The 15,727-nt window shown below is 43.3% G+C and overlaps 1 protein-coding gene across 1 annotated transcript in view; it reads left to right on the forward strand.

Moving 5' to 3' along the window:
- Window positions 1–15,727, forward strand: part of insra (insulin receptor a) — a 59,708-nt gene that overhangs the window by 21,330 nt on the left and 22,651 nt on the right. The window lies entirely within an intron of this gene.

Consider the following 15,727-nt stretch of genomic DNA (forward strand, 5'->3'; position numbering starts at 1 on the left):
GAGAGCTGCTGATCCAATGATTTCCCACCCGCTTTGTTGCACAGCAGTTGTTTCTGGGAGGCAGACGCCAGCTGCTGCGGTCTCAGGTTCGTAAAGGGAGTCGATGTGAGACGGCCATTTTTTTCTTACCCGTGGACAACTGATTGTTTGAAGGGCGGATCAAGTTGGATTCTGTTGGGATCTCTTTTATTTTGGTTGAGTAAACACTGCCAAAAGGCATCAAGGTTTGATGGCGGCAACAATTGGTTCAGACCAGATGTTGACCCACTTGGACTAGGCTTGGGGGCTTTGTGGTTTGGGAGCTAATTGTTTTTCACCAGAATACGAAAAAGACGTGTTGAGCTTAAAGGTTTGACCGCAACGTGTGAGGCGTTTGTGTACAGTGGAAACTCTGGGGCTCAACCGGTTTGGATTTACAATTAGAATTACACTTTAGTATCATTTTAACAATCTTCAATGTCATACATGGGCAGAAGATGCTGTTGATGCTGAATAAATGCACAGAGTGAACCCTCTTCCTGCTTGGAGGAGAAAGCTGAGGAATACAAATACGCTAAATCAGGGGTCTCAAACTCAATTTACTTGGGGGGCCACTGGAGCTAGGGTCTGTGTGAGACTGGGCCACATCAGGTTTTCCAAAAAAAACCCAAAAAAACCGCATTTATTAAAAACAGAAAAATGAATAAACTTTGCTTTGGTTTCGATTTTCGACAAGAAAAGCTCTGATAAAACATTCCACTGTTCTCAAATATCTTACTTTTTATTTTTCTACACAAAATAAGATGAAAAATAAATAAACAAATCAAGAATAAAGAAAATCAATCAATCAGTAATAAATAAATTAATATAATAATAATAATAAAATGGCAAATAATAAAAACTTAAGAAACCACATATAGTTGGTGGGTAGACAAATTATTTTTTTCAGATTAAAATGAACAAAGCATTATTAGAGCCCTGTAGACATGACAAAACACGACTATAGTCACATTTATACTCTTTTTATTTACAACATATTGCGCAACTGCAGGGTCTTGAGACACATGCTAACTCGAAAACTAGAGAGCTATAGCGACCTAAACGGTAGCCTTCAAGTTATTTCCTTTAAACTTAAATAGCCAAAAACGTACCACTTCCACACAAATAGGGAGGATAACTATTAACAGTTATTTAACCTTAAACATGAACATTAATCAAATGTAATAATTTTTTCTGGGTACATGATACCATACAGCATCCATATCAAACTAACATTAAACTTTCATATCAAGGCGGGGGCCTCAAACTAGTGTCCTGTGGACCACATTTGGCCTGCGGGCCGCGTGTTTGAGACCCCTGCGCTAAATTATCCAGTTTGCGTTTATTGCATCATTTATTTATTGACGTGAGACTTAAAAAAAAGATTAAATCATATTTTAGTCTCCTCCCACATTCCAAAAACATGCTAGGTTAATTAGCGACTCCAAATTGTCCATAGGTATGAATGTGAGTGTGAATGGTTGTTTGTCTATATGTGCCCTGTGATTGGCTGTCCACCAGTCCAGGGTGTACCTGATACAAACATGTATCAGCACCTTTTGGGTGTTAAGTTGCTATGTGATGAATTTAGTGCTGTCGGTAGTGACAACATCATAACTGTCACTGTACACTGGTATATTTGCACATTTACACATTTGGCACCTAGACCTCACAGCTAGAAGACCAGGGTTCGATTCCACCCTCGGCCATCTCTGTGTGGAGTTTGCATGTTCTCCCCGTGCATGCGTGGGTTTTCTCCGGGTACTCCGGTTTCCTCCCACATTCCAAAAACATGCTAGGTTAATTAGCGACTCCAAATTGTCCACAGGTATGAATGTGAGTGTGAATGGTTGTTGTTATATTTTTTGGTTGTAAAAACAAGTCATTTGTAGTTTAGATATACAGTATAGCAGCTTTAAGCACTACGCGGTTTGCTGATGATGGATTTGATGAGGATTTTTCACATTTACATTGGGTTCTATGGTCGTCATCACATTTTTTCCAAGGCTTTGTTGTTGTTGTAGTGTCAACCTGTGTTTATTTTCTCTGATTATCATCACACGGCTACTTAGTAGTGCGGGATAATAGGTAGCTCAACAAAACCAAAGAAACATGACTACACATCCCTAAGGCTTGACTTGGCTTAGCTCCCACTCACAACCCGTTTCCCCTCCTTCCTCCTCTTGCTCCGGGTGGGTAATTTTAGCTGCAACCGCAACAGATTGCTCCCCTTCCCTTTTTGACGCTAAATTGTGTGTGTGTGTGTGTTGGGTAGAGTGGCAGAGCGAGGTCATGAGAGACGCCGGTTAGCTCGGCATGATTAGATTTTGGTGGGCCTCACGTGCCGTGTCAACAGCTGCAGCCGTGGAAAGCGAGAGATACGACGGCCCCCGTGGAGTGTTCTTGTCATCCACTGATGGAAAAGCCTCAGAGGTGCAACATTAGAAGAATTAAAAGCGCTTTTAGTCAGCACTCCTGCTAACACAACACGCAAGTTTGCGTGTTTGTAGCGGTCATGCTCATGAGCTGTATTTGTACACGCCTTCCACGGTGTACTTCATGTACACATGCAGAGTACTGCTGAGCATAATAGATGCCATGTATGACATACGCATCATGCTAGCTTAGCCTACTCGCTGAAGGGAAAGGAAATGATCAAACGTACAGCTCAGGGAGTATTTTCAGATGTGTAGTGAAGCCTGCTTTAGTGGGTGGTGGTATAATATCTATGATTTTCCTTCATTCATTCATTTTCATTCATTCATTTTATACCGCTTTTTCCTCACGAGGGTTGCAGGGGGGTGCTGGAGCCTATCCCAGCTGTCTTTGGGTGAGAGGCGGGGTACACCCTGGACTGGTGGCCAGACAAACAACCATTCACACTCACATTCATACGTAGTCGCCAATTAACCTAGCATGTTTTTGGATTGTGGGAGTACCCGGAGAAAACCCACGCATGCAAACGCCACACAGAGACGGCCAAGGGTGGAATAGAACCCTGGTCTCCTAGCTGTGAGCTCTGCGCGCTAACCCACTTAAATGTTTCACACCATCAAATAAGTCTGTGTCAACACAACTGAACACAAAATGCAGTTTTAAACGAATGAAGTGAGATGAATTGAGATCGATCAGTGTGGAAGTGGTTATAATGCCATTTCTAAAGTTTTGGGACTCCAGCAAACCACAGGGAGAGCCATTACCTACAAATGGCCAAAACATGGAACCATGGCGCACCTTCCCAACCAAAATCACCCCAAGATGAATTGATGATCTATCAGTGTGGAAGTGGTTATAAAGCCATTTCTAAAGTTTTGGGACTCCAGCAAACCACAGTGAGAGCCATTACCAACAAATGACCAAAACATGGAACCGTGGCGCACCTTCCCAACCAAAATCACCCCAAGATGAATTGATGATCTATCAGTGTGGAAGTGGTTATAACCATTAGACCGCCGTGCCGCCCGATTTTCCTTCATGTTATAAATAATTGTGTAAAGGGGGAACTAGAAAATATGTCTACTACTGATACAAAGATATTTTAGAAGATGTGAATTTTCATTCAGGCTGCACGGCGGTTGAGTGGTTAGCGCACAGACCTCACAGCTAGGAGACCCGAGTTCAATCCCACCCTCGACCGTTTCTGTGTGGAGTTTGCATGTTCTCCTCGTGCATGCGTGGGTTTTCTCCGGGTACTCCGGTTTCATCAAACATTCCAAAAACATGCTAGGTTAATTAGCGACTCCAAATTGTCCATAGGTATGAATGTGAGTGTGAATGGTTGTTTGTCTATATGTGCCCTGTGATTGGCTGGCCACCAGTCCAGGGTGTACCTGATACATGTTTCTATCAGGTGCACCTTTTGGGTGTTAAGTTGCTATGTGATGAATTTAGTGCTGTTGGTAGTGACATCATAACTGTAACTGTACACTGGTATATTTCACATTTACACATTTGGCACCGAGACCTCACAACTAGGAGACCAGGGTTCAATTCCACCCTCGGCCATCTCTGTGTGGAGTTTGCATGTTCTCCCCGTGCATGCGTGGGTTTTCTCCGGGTACTCCGGTTTCCTCCCACATTCCAAAAAAACATGCTAGGTTAATTAGCGACTCCAAATTGTCCATAGATATATGAATGTGAGTGTGAATGGTTGTTTGTCTATATGCTGCAGGGTCCTTATGACTTTTGAGTCACTGTTATTGAAAAGTTAACACAAATGTGTTGTCATTACCTGGTTATTATTATTATTATTATGCTTCCACGCTGTCCTAGCAAAGCATCCACATGTCCTATTTGCGCTGCTAATCTTTCTTTGCAATCTTTGTGCCCATTGAAACAAATTAAATGAGCTGATATTCCTTCTCCCCGGAGATGATGAAAAACCATCTTAATTAGCTTTAATTAGAGCTGGGTGAACCATACACGGGAGGCAGCGGGCATTTGCCTGCCCGTGAACGCTTGCATAATTGATATGATCTTCGGAGGGCGGTGCTTAATGATATGTGTCACGTATGTGACCGTATCCATCCCAGCATATGTGCAGGACAGCTACAAAGCTTAGAAATTACACACATGTGTGTGTGTGTGGCCGGGGGGTGGTGGGGGGGGGGGGGGGGGGGGTATTGTTTAGCCGTGCTGCTAGGAGACAGAAGAAGAGTAACACGGTGGTGTAACCACGCATGTGAACCAATCACTCACTTTTACCGTTGGACGGGAAAAGTGAGGTCACCTCACCAGGACGGCCCACCTTAAAAAAACACAAACAACAAACTCCCATCATCTCCCCATCACGCAAACATGGATGACCTTGCCCCCCCCCCACCCCCTTTTGCTCCCAACTGCCATCTCTGGCGCCACCGGCCTTTTCACCCCCCCCCCACGGCTCAAGTTGACGGAGTGTTCCTCACAATTGTTTCCTGTCTTTGTTGCTGTGTTTCCTCTCTGGGGTCATGAATGGACACGGCAGCAGCGCCGCTTGAGGCAAAAGGGGGATATTGATGACACGCTTATCCCTCGCCACTTATCCCGCTCTCAAGCTTTTACAAATACGGTGTTTTACAAAAGGTGGGGCACCCATGACAATTTATGATTTGAGGAGCCCATGTTGGCCATTTTCTTCACAGGAGATTAAACCAGTTTAGAAGTGACCACCTTTGTTTGGATGATTGTATATTATATATATATACACTTATTATATTTTAAATGACTTATTATTTCTACTATATTAGCTAATAGGAGTGTGACAGCGACTATAGGGGTGTTACTTCATGTCAAGTGGGCTCTAATTTAAAAAGAAACAACCCAAATAAGCAGGAAAGGGTCCATGTTGGGGTTGGAACGGTTCGAATCTGTTGTATGTAGACATAGTTTTTTCCGTATTCAGGAAAAATAGGAATGTCTGGAAAAGTTGGGATTGCTGTGATGTGGATAATTGCACAAATTATTGAATGGTTTGATGTTTTTGAAGGTCTGGAGTCTGTTGAGAAATGTGGAATTACTCGCTGAATACCTTTGATCTAATTAGATCAAAGGCATCACCATGAGACTGGGCCACATCAGGTCCCCCCCCCCCCCAAAAACACATTTATTAAAAACATTTTTTTTTTTTAAAACTTCGCTTTGGTTTCAATTTTCTACAATAAAAGCTCTGATAAAACATTTACTGTTCTCAAATAACTTACCACTTCCACACGGATAGGGAGGATACCTACTAACAGTTATTTAACCTTTAACATGAACATTAATCAAACGTAATCATTTTTTCCTGGTACATGATACCATACAGCATCCATATCAAACTTGCGCGGGCCGCACTAACATTAAACTTTCAGGGGGCCTCAAACTAGTGTCCTACGGGCCACATTTGGCCCGCGGGCCGCGTGTTTGAGACCCCTGCTGTAGAACATAATATTCTGCGTGCCTTGAAAGATGGGTCAAAAAAGGCCACGACTGAAGGGGTTGAATGTTGGAAAAATGTCTGGGATTGATTGAGTTCGGGGGAGAAAGAAAAGACGAGAAAATTGCTGAACTGAGTCGGTACATTTAAAGAGCCTCTCGTAGTCTCGGTCTCGCTGTCTGGACGCTGAAGTGTGCTGCACCCCCCCCCCTTCCCCCCCCACCCCACCCCACCCCACTCCACTCACTCACCGCGAGTCTTTTGCCTTTGAGCTGACTTAACCGCTTTGGCACTCGGCTGAGGGCTGCACCCAGCGAACTCTGGCCGTGCAAGCTCCTGGAGCCAGTCCTGTGGAATCCCAGACATTCCAGGCATCTACTAAAGCCGGGCCGACAGGCGTTTCTTGCGAGTGCACACGGGGGAGAAGATTCAGTAGGAGTGGAGGAGAATATGTCTGCACTGTTTCTCTATTCTCTGTCAAAACGATTTTGGAATATCCTGACGCCATTGTACTGTAAATGCAGCAATCGACGCCTCCATTCAACCCTAAAGTCTCCTGTGGTCGCTAGGAAAATAAGCACTACGGTCGCCTGAACAGCAACTCATTTTACTATTTGATAATTATGCTACAAATTATTGTTGATAATCGATATTATCGCCAATATTTTTGAGACCATTTTGTTATAAATTATACGGCATAGAATAGAATAGTCCTTTATTGTCATTATAACAAGTACAACTAAATTGAAAAAGTCAGTTAGTTGACACAATTATGGCAATTGTGTCAACTTTTCCAGCATAATTATTCATCCAGCTGGCATAATTATCGACTTAAAAAAATGATTAAAAAAATGATTTAAAAAAATTGCTAAAAAAAAAATTCTAAAAAAAAAAAATATTGATCATTTTATCGATGATTGTGGTTGTCTATATATGCCCTGAAATCAGCTGGCAACCAATCCAGGGTGTATGCCATCCATCCATTCATCTATTTTCCTCCGCTTATCCGGGTCCGGGTCGCGGGGGCAGCAGTCTTAGTACGGTAGCCCAGACTTCCCGGTCCCCGGCCACCTCCTCCAGGTCCACCGGGAGGACACCAATGCGTTACCAGGCCAGCTGTGAGACATAATCCCTCCAGTGTGTCTTAGGTCTGCCCCCGGGGCGTTTTCCCGGCTGGGCATGCCCGGAACACCTCACCAAGGAGGCGTCTGGGTATGTCCCAAGAACCAGATTTGGCCGCCAAAGACCAGGTTAATCGCCGCTACTCCAACATTGGTTCTGTAGCTGATGCGTTGTGTACAATTAATCGGCGCCACTCCAGCATTGGTTGTGTAGCTGATGTGTTGTGTACAATTCACTGGCACTACTCCAACATTGGTTCTGTAGCTGATGCGTTGTGTACAATTAATCGGTGCCACTCCAACATTGGTTCTGTAGCTGATGCGTTGTGTACAATTAATCGGCGCCACTCCAACATTGGTTCTGTAGCTGATGTGTTGTGTACAATTAATCAGCCCTACTCCAACATTGGTTCTGTAACTGATGTGTTGTGTACCAACATTGGTTCTGTTGCTAATGTGTTGTGTACAATTAATCGGCGCCACTCCAACATTGGTTCTGTAGCTGATGTGTTGTGTACAATTAATCGGCGTTACTCCAACATTGGTTCTGTAGCTGATGTGTTGTGTACAATTAATCGGCGCTGCTCCAACATTGGTTCTGTAGCTGATGCGTTGTGTACAATTCATCGGCGCTACTCCAACATTGGTTCTGTTGCGTTGTGTACAATTAATCAGCGCTACTCCAACATTGGTTCTGTAACTGATGTGTTGTGTACCAACATTGGTTCTGTTTCTGATGTGTTGTGTGCAATTAATCGGCGCCACTCCAACACTGGTTCTGTTGCTGATGTGTTGTGTACAATTAATCGGCGCGACTCCAACAGTGGTTCTGTAGCTGATGCGTTGTGTACATTGGTTCTTTTGCTGATGTGTTGTGTACAATTAATCAGCGCTACTCCAACATTGGTTCTGTTGCTGATGCTCTGTGTAGAATTCATCAGCGCTACTCCAACATTGGTTCTGTTGCTGATGCGTTGTGTACAATTAATCGGCGCTACTCCAACATTGGTTCTGTAGCTGATGTGTTGCGCAAGGACTATTACAGTAAAAAGTTGTTACATGCAAGCAAGTGTGTTGCCTGCTTATAGTTAACACCTCATCCCCGTTGTGGTTTTGGGCAATAAACACCCCAGCTGTGATAACAGCCTTTACAGAGTATAAAGTTTTAATTTGTGTCGTTTAGCCTGCTAATTGACCTTGTAAACAAGCGTCATGCTTTGTTCATAATCAGTCAGCCGAACACACGGGATTGAACGTTGTTTCTTTCATGATGTTTTCCACTCACATGCTCTGTTTTATTTATACTTGAGTGGATGATCTGTTATCAAAACAGGTTGTCCTGTGCAGCCACAGATAGAAAAGTCATTTCAGATTGAGTCCAAAGCGCCCGGAAGGCAAGATTGAAAAGACCCTCTTTATGCGTCATTTGCCCCGTCGAGCTGGCATACTAATTGCCCATCAATGCATGTGCGTGGTTATCGTTTCTATTCTCGTCCCGAACAACCAGGATATCCTCCTCGCAGGTGATGTTGAGAACAGAACAGTTGGTTGTTGTTGTTGTAGTGTGTTTTTCCTGTTCTCCATCATCCCGGACGTTAATGAAATTGTTTACACCACCTGTTGTCACGTGCTGTTGAGTCACAACCACACCACGGGCGGCTACCAGGAAGAAGGAGATAAATACTCTGTGCTCATTGGCCGATGCTTATTGTTGTCACGTTCACATCCGTGCAGATTTGTTTTTCCTGCTTGTCGTGACCTCGAGTGAGCTCCCTTGGCAGATAGTTTTTCCACTTTGCTGTGACACATGATTGAATACTTCGCTTGTGGTATACGTTAAAGTTTATTTCATCAACTTTTCATACATAAAATACACCAAATACATCCATGTTTAAACTTGATTCATTTCAAGAATTACAAAATACAATATGTATACAATAATACAATAATTGGCCACGAGTGTGTGCAGGAGCTCAATAACTACCTTCAATGAACCTGCCTGTGAGACAAGGCTGAGGGCCATCTAAACCCAAAATGGCCGCCACACGGTAATAACTGTCGTCTAAACTGCGTCTGGCCGGACGCTAATAATAAGCTTGCTGTATTTTTTAAAAAAGGCTTAACAATATCATATGAGGGGCGAAATGGCTTTATAACCACTTCCACACTGATACTAGATCATCAATTCATCTTGGGGTGATTTTGGTTGGGAAGGTGCGCCACTGTTCCATGTTTTGGCCATTTGTTGGTAATGGCTCTCACTGTGGTTTGCTGGAGTCCCAAAACTTTAGAAATGGCTTTATAACCACTTCCACACTGATAGATCATCAATTCATCTTGGGGTGATTTTGGTTGGGAAGGTGCGCCACTGTTCCATGTTTTGGCTATTTGTTGGTAATGGCTCTCACTGTGGTTTGCTGGAGTCCCAAAACTTTAGTAATGGCTTTATAACCACTTCCACACTGATAGATCATCAATTCATCTTGGGGTGATTTTGGTTGGGAAGTTGCGCCACTGTTCCATGTTTTGGCCATTTGTTGGTAATGGCTCTCACTGTGGTTTGCTGGAGTCCCAAAACTTTAGAAATGGCTTTATAACCACTTCCACACTGATAGATCATCAATTCATCTTGGGGTGATTTTGGTTGGGAAGGTGCGCCACTGTTCCATGTTTTGGCCATTTGTTGGTAATGGCTCTCACTGTGGTTTGCTGGAGTCCCAAAACTTTAGAAATGGCTTTATAACCACTTCCACACTGATAGATCATCAATTCATCTTGGGGTGATTTTGGTTGGGAAGGTGCGCCACTGTTCCATGTTTTGGCTATTTGTTGGTAATGGCTCTCACTGTGGTTTGCTGGAGTCCCAAAACTTTAGAAATGGCTTTATAACCACTTCCACACTGATAGATCATCAATTCATCTTGGGGTGATTTTGGTTGGGAAGGTGCGTCACTGTTCCATGTATTGGCTATTTGTTGGTAATGGCTCTCACTGTGGTTTGCTGGAGTCCCAAAACTTTAGAAATGGATTTATAACCACTTCCACACTGATAGATCTCAATTCATCTTGGGGTGATTTTGGTTGGGAAGGTGCACCACTGTTCCATGTTTTGGCCATTTGTTGGTAATGGCTCTCACTGTGGTTTGCTGGAGTCCCAAAACTTTAGAAATGGCTTTATAACCACTTCCACACTGATAGATCTCAATTCATGTCACTTCATTCGTTTAAAACTGCATTTTGTGTTCAGTTGTGTTGTCACAGGCTTATTTAATGGTGTGAAACATTTAAGTGGGTTAGCGCGCAGACCTCACAGCTAGGAGACCAGGGTTCAATTCCATCCTCGGCCATCTCTGTGTGGAGTTTGCATGTTCTCCCCGTGCATGCGTGGGTTTTCTCCGGGTACTCCGGTTTCCTCCCACATTCCAAAAACATGCTAGGTTAATTGGCGACTCCAAATTGTCCATAGGTATGAATGTGAGTGTGAATGGTTGTTTGTCTATATGTGCCCTGTGATTGGCTGGCCACCAGTCCAGGGTGTACCCCGCCTCTCGCCCGAAGACAGCTGGGATAGGCTCCAGCACCCCCGCGACCCTTGTGAGGAAAAAGCGGTAGAAAATGAATGAATGAATGTATGACACAGGCGTTGAGCTAAGACGGAGTGTTGCTGCTTCATCTTCATGAAGTCTTCATAGTGGAATTTCAAACCAAATGATCCGCTTCTCAAGTTTAAGACCGATGCGTGGAGGACAGTCAGCATAAGCACTTTATTTTGTCCTCTCCTCTGGGCTAGAAACTAAATACTGCCCTTGTCATAGCAGTGGAATTTTAATTACCATCCAGTACGCCACCACTTCTCCCCTTTTTTTTGCATTTTCTGGGACCGGTGATACGAGTTTAACGCACAAGGCCTGAATAAGTGCTTGTTTCATGGCAATGAAAAAGAACACCATGACATGATTTAAAGACCGACCGACCGGTGGGGGTTTTAGTGGTAACAGAGGATTCTAGGTGTGCAGGCAGGCTTTTAGACCAGACTTGCTGGCATGTGGAAGCAGAGCTTCGGTGCTACCAGTATCTTCATTCTGAGAAGCCTGCTCATTATTGTGAGATTTGCATGTTTTAAGGAAAGAATAACGTCTCCCCTGCGACAGCCTCCGGCTCCAGCAGATCAGGGATGATGCCTTGGGTTTTGACCCTGGAAATTGTTTTGACAAGTGCATGACAAAGGAGACCGTCTTCTTCAGTGTGGTCACTGTTGTTGGAGCACCTGAGTGGTGAACGCTTGGTACCAATCAGCCTGTGGTCGCCAGCCAATCACAGGGCACATATAGACAAACAACCATTCACACTCACATTCATACCTATGGACAATTTGGAGTCGCTAATTAACCTAGCATGTTTTTGGAATGTGGGAGGAAACCGGAGTACCCGGAGAAAACCCACGCATGCACGGGGAGAACATGCAAACTCCACACAGAGATGGCCGAGGGTGGAATTGAACTCGGGTCTCCTAGTTGTGAGGTCTAGGAGCCAAATGTGTAAATGTGCAAGTATACCAGTGTACAGTTACAGTTATGATGTCACTACCAACAGCACTAAATTCATCACATAGCAACTTAACACCCAAAAGGTGCACCTGATACAAACATGTATCAGGTACACCCTGGACTGGTGGCCAGCCAATCACAGGGCACATATAGACAAACAACCATTCACACTCACATTCATACCTATGGACAATTTGGAGTCGCTAATTAACCTAGCATGTTTTTTGGAATGTGGGAGGAAACCGGAGTACCCGGAGAAAACCCACGCATGCACGGGGAGAACATGCAAACTCCACACAGAGATGGCAGAGGGTGGAATTGAACCCTGGTCTCCTAGCTGTGAGGTCTGCGCGCTAACCCACTTAAATGTTTCACACCATCAAATAAGTCTGTGTCAACACAGCTGAACACAAAATGCAGTTTTAAACGAATGAAGTGACATGAATTGAGATCTATCAGTGTGGAAGTGGTTATAAAGCCATTTCTAAAGGTTTGGGACTCCAGCAAACCACAGTGAGAGCCATTACCAACAAATGGCCAAAACACGGAACAGTGGCACACCTTCCCAACCAAAATCGCCCCAAGATGAATTGATGACCTATCAGTGTGGAAGTGGTTATAAAGCCATTTCTAAAGTTTTGGTACTCCAGCAAACCACAGTGAGAGCCATTACAGAGATGGCTGAGGGTGGAATCGAACCCCGGTCTCCTTGCTGTAACCACTCGACCACCGTGCAGCCCTTTTTTTCACCATATTATAGTAGTTTTTCACCATTGTAATGAATGCTCATGAACGGGTTCCCAGGACACGTAAAACAAACAAAACAATATTTTAACGGTTTCCCATGATGCTTTTCATCAGAACAAAGCATTTCATTGGAGTACAAGGAGCATAGGCAGATGTCTAAAAGGAAAACTAATAGTTGTTGATTTTTTTGTACGTTAAACTCGTATTGTTATATGTTTGTATATTTCTCTGGTATACTTTTTGAGTGTTAAGTTGCTGTGTGATGAGTATAGTGGGTTTTTTTTTTGTCAGACTGTTTTATTGTTATACTGTTACACATAATGACCATGATCACAACAGCGTCGATGCACGAAGGTGAGAATGAGCCCTTCCAAGCGGGAATTCTGCTCATTCCGATGCCAGCGATCCATGTCAGGTTGTCACGATGGCCGCACCAGGTCACACACTCCCCCAAAGAGATGAATGGCCGGTCTGGAAGTGCTTAAAGCAGATTATCTAATTGTGTGGTGATTACTTACAACTTAAAAGGAAGGCGTCACCTCCACTTAAGTTTATAAAATCCTCTAATGGTTTTTCGGACTTGACGAGACACGGGACACTTACCTGAGGCACGGAACGGAGGTGCTCGCCGCCGTTTGGACACATTAGAAGAGAACAACGCTGTCCTACACGTTGAAAACTAAAGGCGCAACTGGAGTGAAAAGACAACCCAGTTTTTTTCTTTTTTGGGGGGGTGGGTGGGTGGTAAGGGGCACGTTTCTACTGATATCAGCCAGAGAGGGACTGAAAGGGTTAAAGCTGGGGGGCCGTCTTCCTTGGAGATGGGGAGAGGCCATTTCAATGGGTAGCCTCTGCAGCCAGCCAGCACATTGGCTCAGACTGAGGGCGGATCTTCTGCCGCTCCCACGCTCCGGCATGGAGCGCTCCTGCAGGGATCAGGAGTCCTTTGTTGCGTGATGCTTGCAAAAGTTGAATGACGCCACTTTTTTTTTGGGGGGGGGGGGCACGGCGGGCGTTGTATCAAAATGAAGTGTTAGTTTTTTTTCTACTGGTTTTTAATTAGTTTTTCCTTGCATGTCGGGTCCGATTTCACCCCCCCTCGGAGGTGCAGAATGGACACGGGAGTCCACAGGACGCTAATGAGGCCAAGCGCATTTAAATCACAGCCCTTGACAAACTCACCGCTGAGAGGAGGAAGGCGCCTAACGATACTTAATAGTAATTAGTACGTGAACGCCTCCCACGCGTAAACCTAATGATTACGCTCATCATTACCTCAGAGAACCCTTTGTCCTTGCACACTTGTCCTCGCATTTACACTTGGACAGTGACACACACACACACACTTTAGGAGGTGCGTTCCCACCTGTCCATCCTCAGAGGCTAGCGTTGCGTAACAGGCAGACCTGTGTATAAACAGCCACCTTGTTTTTCTGTCTGTCCTTTAAAGGTCCCCTGTCCTGCACAATGACTTTTTTAACCATGTTGTAACAACGCGTGTCCCCGGGGGGCCTGTTTATGAGCGCTAAATGTGAGAAATATATTTCACAATTCGTTTGAGTAAGGACCTCAAACAATGCACAACGATGAGCCGATTAGAGAAACAATACAAGCAGTTGATGTTTGCTAAATACAAGGATGAAGAGTCTTGAACCAGTCATGATGTGCTATATATATCACTATATTGACACTTACTATGGTACACATTATGTCATCGGATGGTCATATCACCTCGTACTTCGGTACGAGGTGCATTATTAAAAAAAAAAATTAAAAAACTGTATTATAGAAAGCAGGAAGTGAACAAATGTAAGAGTTACTGATTGTAAAAGTAACTGTTAGTAACACAGTGTGGAACTGTGAACTGATTATGTGATGCATTCAATTGTAATCTGATGCATGTTCAAATCAAATAAAACCATTTAAAAAATTAAAATTTACAAAAAAAATGCATTTTTTTATTAAATAAAAAAATAAAAAATAAAAATAACTTAAATTATATTAGGAAAGCAGGAAGTGAACAAATGTAACAGTTACTGATTGTAAAAGTACCAGATGGAGGGGTAGGATTTCATAAGCTTTGCTTCTTCCTACTCCTTTTGGACATGTGGAACTGTGAACTGATTATGTGATGCATTCAATTGTAATCTGATGCATGTTCAAATCAAATAAAACCATTAAAAAAAAAAAATTTACAAAAAAATGCAAGCGTTTTTTTTTTTTAAATTAAAAAATAAAATAAAAATAACTTAAATTATATTAGGAAAGCAGGAAGTGCACAAATGTAACAGTTACTGATTGTAAAAGTACCAGATGGAGGGGTAGGATTTAATAAGCTTTGCTTCTTCCTACTTCTTTTGGACATGTGGAACTGTGGACTGATTATGTGATGCATTCAATTGTAAACTGATGCATGTTCAAATCAAATGAAACCATTAAAAAAATAAAATAAAATAATTACAAAAAATGAAAAACTATTTTTTTATTGAATTTAAAAAATAAAATAAAAATAGCTTAAATGATATTAGGAAAGCAGGAAGTGAACAAATGTAACAGTTACTGATTGTAAAAGTACCAGATGGAGGGGTAGGATTTAATAAGCTTTGCTTCTTCCTACTCTTTTTTTTTTTGCGGCTCCATAGATGGCGCTTGAGGCCCAAGTTTGTAGTATGGATAAGAATCAATCATGTAGTAGAACCTTCTAGACTTACTCCAAATGTGTGAAAAAACTCAACTCACCAGCCGTCACATGAGTTTCACGTTACAAAAGTGTCTTGTTTGCAAAACACTCAACAGCCCCGCCGCCGCCTTCCAGCAGAAGCGACGCCACCCGTCACTGTGTTTTTTGTGCTGCTGTTTGAGTACGATAATTCTCAGTAGGTCGCTGCTTGCAGATCATCCCCTCAGCTGCTGACTCGTTCGATGAGGGATTCCACTCGGGCGGATGAGTGCGCCGAACATAAGCACTCTCTGGAGCATTGACACTGTGCATTGCTTCCAGCTTTCTGGGAACCAATCTGGTGCGGAATGAGCCCATCAAACGGAAGTCGGTAGACCACTACAGCTTAGCTCGAGGGCGCTGGGGGTCGACTATGTCCTTCCTCGCTACGTTTTTTGCAGATTATCAATAATCCACATGTGAGACATGAACACACACCTAGCCAAAAGTAACGCTACATATTAGAGTTTTTTGTTTTTTTTTAGGCTAATCTTAGCCTTCCTTTCTATGTTGCTATGTACCCAGGAAGGAAGTCTGTAAATATGGTAATGGTTTTATTTCATTTGAACATGCATCAGATTACAATTGAATGCATCACATAATCAGTTCACAGTTCCACATGTCCAAAAGGAGTAGGAAGAAGCAAAGCTTATTAAATCCTACCCCTCCATCTGGTACT

The sequence above is a fragment of the Doryrhamphus excisus genome, linkage group LG6 (assembly GCF_037039965.1).
Source record: "Doryrhamphus excisus strain RoL-2023G ecotype Guam linkage group LG6, RoL_Dexc_Guam_v1.1, whole genome shotgun sequence".
Classification (NCBI taxonomy): Eukaryota; Metazoa; Chordata; class Actinopteri; order Syngnathiformes; family Syngnathidae; genus Doryrhamphus; species Doryrhamphus excisus.